Source organism: Camelina sativa, chromosome 19, assembly GCF_030686135.1.
Source record: "Camelina sativa cultivar CO46 ecotype springtype chromosome 19, ASM3068613v1".
Lineage (NCBI taxonomy): Eukaryota > Viridiplantae > Streptophyta > Magnoliopsida > Brassicales > Brassicaceae > Camelina > Camelina sativa.
The window spans coordinates 19,198,905-19,205,682 of record NC_141898.1 but is presented as its reverse complement, the minus strand read 5'-3'; the positions used below and the strand labels follow the sequence as shown (position 1 = coordinate 19,205,682).

General features: G+C 32.2%; 1 pseudogene; it reads right to left on the bottom strand.

The window, feature by feature from the left end:
• Positions 1-1,696: 1,696 nt before the first annotated feature.
• On the bottom strand, positions 1,697-3,016 carry LOC104767949 (F-box/LRR-repeat/kelch-repeat protein At1g09650 pseudogene; annotated as a pseudogene).
• Positions 3,017-6,778: the final 3,762 nt, after the last annotated feature.

Sequence of the window (6,778 nt, the reverse complement as noted above, 5' to 3'; positions counted from 1 at the left end):
TGTAAATGGAGACTCAGGTGGTGTGTTCCATAGTTTCCATTTTGTTTACTACTTATCACTAATTTTGTACTACAATGAATGCACCTAGCCCTTTCTTTACCATCTTTTTCTATCCCTACTGAAACAAAATCATCCCAAACATGTGAAGTTTTGCGTCTCTTACGTGGAACTTGAGTCCGCTGACTTTGAGCTTGAGTCCGCTGACTTTGAGCTTGACTTTGAGTTTGAGTAAACCGTTCAATTTGAGTTTCACTTTCCTCTGTTGCTTGCAGACTTTGCACTTCATCTTCCTCATTCATTTCTATCATCTCATTGTTGGCATTGAGATATGCGATTGTTTCTAGAGACTCCAAATCCATCCTTCAATCAAAAGTAAAAAAAGCTTCAATCAATCTACAAATTCAATCAAAATATAGACAACAAAGTTCTAACGAAGTTCATAAATCTCTTCAATGCAATCTACTCATGATCAAAAGCTTTTCGAAATAAGTTCATAAATCTCTTCAATTCAATCTACTCATGACATAATTCAATCTACAAAGTTCATAAATCTCTTCAATTCAATCTACTCATGATCAAAAGCTTTTCGAAATAAGATACTCTTCAAATCTCTTCAACGATATAAGATACTAACCTTGTAGCCTTGTAGGAACCCTAAATTGAACAGAAGAAGATAACCCAAATCAAAAATTGAAGAGAGGACGACGACCCAGATCCAAAAAAGCAGCGAACTAAGCAATCTTCATGTAGGAATCGAGATTGTTGTCGGAACTAAGCTCAGTCTGTCTCATTTTCTCGACTTGGACTCGTGGGGATTGGGGAAGAAAAGCAAGAGATTGTTGTTTAACCTAAGTCAAAATGGCAACGTTTTGTTTTATGCAACCAAAAAAAAAATGATAATGGGTACCCGTTTAGAAATATAAAAGCTCATTTACTAGGTGGTTTTAGTTGGATAAACCTATTTTATTCCATTAGATTATTTTTGATATATGGGTTTATATGGGTAAAATATTTTACACATACCCATATATTAAATGGGGGTTTTATACCCAAATTAACATCCCTAGTTATAATGCATGTATTCGAATAATTTTCATTTTGTTTCAATTGTTCGTGATATGAGAAAAGTGAAAAGAAAACAAAACCAGTGGTGGGTATTAGAAAAATCAGTAAATGAAAAATCGGATAAGATCAGTTTACAATTTGTTCACTTTAGTTTTGTTAGTTAAACCCCCTCTGAATTGGCTTAACTTGTTCTCTGAATTGGCTTAACTTGATCTTTCTTGATTGTTAGCGAAGTTCCCATTTGGTTTGCCTTTGTATTACGATTGTAAAAGGTTAATTGAATCTGCTGAAATAAAATTTTAGATGCTCTCACAACACCACAACAACAACAAAAACAAAGACGAAACCCACTCTCTGAGCAAGATTAACTAGAAGCATGATAACAAATCTTCAAGTGTTGCTAATACGTCTACATAAGCTAAATATCAAAAGAAGAAGAAGAATTAGAGAAAAAGTCAAGGAATTGGTGATGTGGAGGCCTAGCTTGCACAGTGAAATAAAGGGTTTGCTGTTCGAGTTCATTGTCCTTAAGAGCAGCTGAGAATCAGTATTTACTCTTTACCGGACACAATCACTTCTTGGTAGGTCCTCACAAATACTAAAATGGTTCGAGCTCAAAGATAAACATAGGTGGTGGTGATATCAAATAAATTTTTTAAAAAGAATTTCTGCATGCACCACCAAAAATTGGAGTGTTACATATCAATTATTTAACGGTTGAAAACTTGGAAAAGCAAAACAGCCCTTCATTAAATAGAGATTAAACTCTGAAAATAGCAAACACGATATCCAATGTAATATTCGTCGTTGAAAGCAACATGATCTGATTCGGTTTCGAGATCATGTGTCCACAATGTTCTACTTCACGTAGGATCATGAAACAACAAATTCTTCTTCTTCTTATTATTATTATTATTATTCTTCCCACTCCCAGACAAAATTGCTAGTGGATGGAATGCGCCTTGTGTTGGGCAACCATACAGTGCCCGAGTTAGGCGGAGATCTATGGAACAAATTTTGTCCCATGTTTTGTTGACTGAATCGAACGACCATATCACTTGGTTGGACCAATAAATCTTCTCGGATACGCACAAGCGGTTGTCGAGGTGGCACAAGACTACTCGTAATGATCAAAATGCACATAGGCCAAGGGAGCTTTAGAGATGATTTGAAAAGTTTCGGTGTGAAGATCGAAAGATACAACTTTGGTTTCTTGCCAGCAGTCTGTGAACCAATTAAGCGAGCCATTTGCAAACACAGGATGGGCGACACCAACAATCCCATAAGGAGCTGAGGGAGTGACATACCTCCAAGCGTTGGTACTAAAGTCGAAAACTTCGCATGTAGTAACGCCTATTTCTTTTGAAGAGTTGTTGTTGTTGTTGTTGTTGTTGTTGTATAGCCAAACGGCCTTGTATTTGCCAGTGAATATGTCTTTACCAAATCCAAGATTATAGGTTTGGTTATTAAGCTTGAAGTAACGGTCTCCTAAATCGATCATGCGTCGTTGGAATTGGCAGAGAGGAAGATGTCGATACCATCAAGTGGCGGGGTTGAGCACAATACTATATTTGAGGGGATGGTAGAGACAAACGAGACCGTCACAGCTATGATAGGTGACGAAGTAGTGCTTGTACTCCTTGTCCTTGTCCTTGTCCTTGTCCTTGTCCTTGTCCCAATGAATAGGGAACTTAACCGATGAGGATGAACCCAATACCAGTGTTCTAAGACTCTCTCTGTCCGGCAGGTAAACCATGAGAACATCTGGATCTCGTAATTGTTGACGCTGCTTCAACTGTTTTGCTTGGAACAATGGTGATTCGATCGTTGATTTCCATTGCTTCGACACAGCCTTGAATCTCACCAGAGATTTCACCTCAAGTGTCTCCAAGATGATCTCTACCACATCGTGGGGAACCCATTCCATTTCCAAGCCACGTTTTTTCGACATTCGAAATCAGATCAACAAAATACTATATTCTCTCTCTTTCTCTCTCCCACACGACATAGATTCTCCTAACCTAACAAAAACTCCGGAACAACTTCAAACCCCCCTATCTATATCCCTACATGCCCAGTCAAAACGAACAAAACCGGTGCCCGGGTTAATGTCAAAACCCGGTTCATAAAATTTACGAAGTATCCTTTTTTCTTGTAAATTTACAAAACCCTATTCAAAACAAATATGATATCTCTATATCTCGACTTATTGTTGATTACAATAAAGGATGGTAGACACTTTACACGTCTTTACACTTAGATCTCTCATGGTTTCTGTTCTACGTGCATGGTATAGTTTCGTTTATTTTTACTTTTGCTTATTAGATTCTGGTTTTTAAACGGGTTTTTATGTAAGTAAATAATTAAATATGGATCTATATAAGAACTAATGTGAAATCTGATGTCAAACAAAAAAAAAAGGACAAACGTAAAATCTGATTTAACATGGTTTGAGATTTTGGCTTCTCATTTAAATTAATTCCAGTCAAAAAGTATAACAGATATCAAAAATAAATTAGCTATGTATATTTTTAGAATTAAATAAAAAAATTCCAATAAATCATATTTTACATTTTCACAAAAAATAAAATCTATAATAATATAGAAATTGTGGAGCACACAAATATTCCAACTACCTTCACTTGTGAAATTTATGAAGTCGCAATATTGAAAAATACAAACCAACTAGGTTCGGACCCGCACGTACGTGCGAAGTAATGCTTGCGTAAAGTTTTCTAAAATTGGAAATACTGAGACCTGCATGAGTGATATAAGAAAAAATTAAAATATAATTTAGTAAGAGATATTACATGTATATTATTCTAAACTAATCCAAACATTTCCAACAGTTTGTTAAGGAGGGTTAAATCAATTTTGGATTCGTTTGTATATTCATTTATTTCACGTATTTAACCTAGATATATATATTTGGGACATGATACTCGTCTTGTCTTGTATGCATCACAAAATTTCATCCCATAACCGTTTTCTTAAAAATAATTATAGTTTTGACTATATTATTATGATAGATTTAGATACCCATATTTCCGGTTTATAAATTTTAATTTTACTAAATCGATGAAAATTATCCAGATAAATAAAATAATTATGTAGAATTCTCTAAATATTTTTAAGAATACTCAAAAAAACTCAAAAATCCTTCACAAAATGGATCCTTAGATGTCCTCACTCCTATAGTCAAACTATTATCCAAAACAGTGAAAATTTGAGAAAGGAATATATCTACCCAAAATTTTAGATTATGTACTGTTATCTCAAAAGTCAAGACCTCTTTGTTTATATGATTTGATCAAAAATCAAAAGGTACACCTTTTGGCTATATGTTTGACCGATGAGCAGAAGTAAGTTGCTATGGGATGATAGCTCTAAATTGTAATGTCATTGAAGATTAATATTTCTTAAGCTGAAGTGATTAAACCGATGATTTTCTTGATACCTGTAGAGCATAATTTTATTAGAAAATGTGACAAAAAAAAGTAAGAGATTATTGGCATTTTAATACATTTTCCAAACTTAATTAGAAATGTAATACATGTACTATTGATAATTAGAGAAATAGTCAGGGTCCCACTTGTAAGATAGAATGTTTGTAAGATGAAATTGTGAAAGAGAAAGAGAAATGAGATGGTGTGTGTGCGTGAGAGAGAAATAGAGAAAAAGATATATATTTTTTTTTCTTTTGTCATCACACCCTATCATATCTATTTATTCAAATATTTTGGTAATATGACATTTCAAAATAAAAATCAGATATATAAAAATTTATATTTTTTTCTTTATAATTTGATATGTATTTTGTTTGATGATTTTATTTATTAATGTTAAATATTTTTTACAAATTTTGTATTCGTAAACATTATTAAGTGTACGGATGTCTGTACACCTTATTAAATATACAGATATTTGCACACCTTATTAAGTGTAATGTGTACACTTTGTAATGTGTAGAGACATCTGTACATTTAATAAGGTGTGCAGATATCTGTACATTTAATAAGGTGTACATACATCCATACACTTAATAATGTGTACGAATACAAAATTTGTAAAAAATATTTAACATTAATAAATAAAATCATCAAACAAAATAAATATCAAATTATAAAGAGAAAAATATAAATTTTTATATATCTGAAATTTTTCTCTATTGAAATTGAGAATGCAAACATAGCTCTTTATGTTAAAAATAAATATTAAAAATCATATAGATTGATATAATAAGATACAGTATATATTTATAAATAAAAAAAATAAGAGACATAAAGATATATGGTTCCCTATACATTTTACACAAAAAACAATGCAAAAGAAAATAATATTTGACAGGATTATAATGCTAGTTTATATATATGCATTAATTGCATATTCAAAGCCAACAATAACATTCAATTATTAGCAAAGACTTACAAATAATTATGGATCTCATAGGCAATATGTTGAGTTATTATGAATTATCCAATTCTCCTACAACACAAAGCTTATTACCTTTTTGGATCATGTGGAGGATTTGGAAAACAAGGAACAACTATCTTTTTAACAAGTTTTGGGAAAGTCCATCCAAAATAACTTTAAAAGCAATCGCTGAGGTGAAAAAATGGATAAACAATACAATTTTTTTTTCGATGGATACAACTATACAACAAACTACACCATCTGAATAACTTCGATGGACTACCCCAATTTATCCTTACGCAGAATGTAATTTTGATGCGAGTTTTAATCAACAAACATTAGAAACAAGAGGAGGCTGGATTATGAGAGGTCATCAAAGCGTTAGTAAGGTTTGGGGTTCATCAAGCTTATCTACTACATCTTCTCCTTTGAGAGCAGAAACTGAAGCTCTCCTAGCAACTATTCAACAAGTTTGTATTTGTAGTTATACATCAGTAATATTTGAAGGAGAATGTGAGGTATTAATTAAAGTGATCAATGGAATTTATAACAGGTGCGAGATCGAGAGTATGGTGCAAGACATTCGCTTATGGGCTATAAAGTTTACGTTTATTTTCTTTACTTTTGTGAATATCGTTCTTGTAACAGTGTTGTAGACTATCTCGCTAAAGATTGTTTATATAATGGTGATTTCTCTGACAATGTAAATCCACCTTTAAGGGTAGAACAATTGATGTGTATTGATTTAAGAAATTAATACAATAATTTGTTGATGAAAAAGAAAAACCATGGGTCTCATATGAAAAGGGCCTTACATATACAAAAACCATGAAATCAGAAAAAAAAAAAATATATATATATATATATATATTAAATATTTATGTGATGTTCGTTGGTATGTGATGTTCGTTGGTATTAGTCATGGAATTGCGTGTTATTCTTTCTAAACCAAGCAGAGTGTTAATTAAAGTGTTTCAAGTGTATAGAAACTGAAAATTCGTTTAAAATATTTCACAATAGGGAAGAGATAGAAGAATTAGTGGCTTTTGATTAAAGAGTTTTTTAACAGATTTACCACATTCCAAAACTTTTCTTTTCCTTTCTACCACATTTGATAACTCCTTTCGTCGGATACCACAACCTCAAATGAAAAATATGAAAATATCTTTTGTTTAATATAGAAATATATAATATATATTTTATTCTTCATGTTTATCTCTCTCTCACACTCTCTCTCTTTCTCTCTTTTTTCTTTTGTTTTACTTACAAATGTAAAATGTTTACATTCACTTCGTTATCT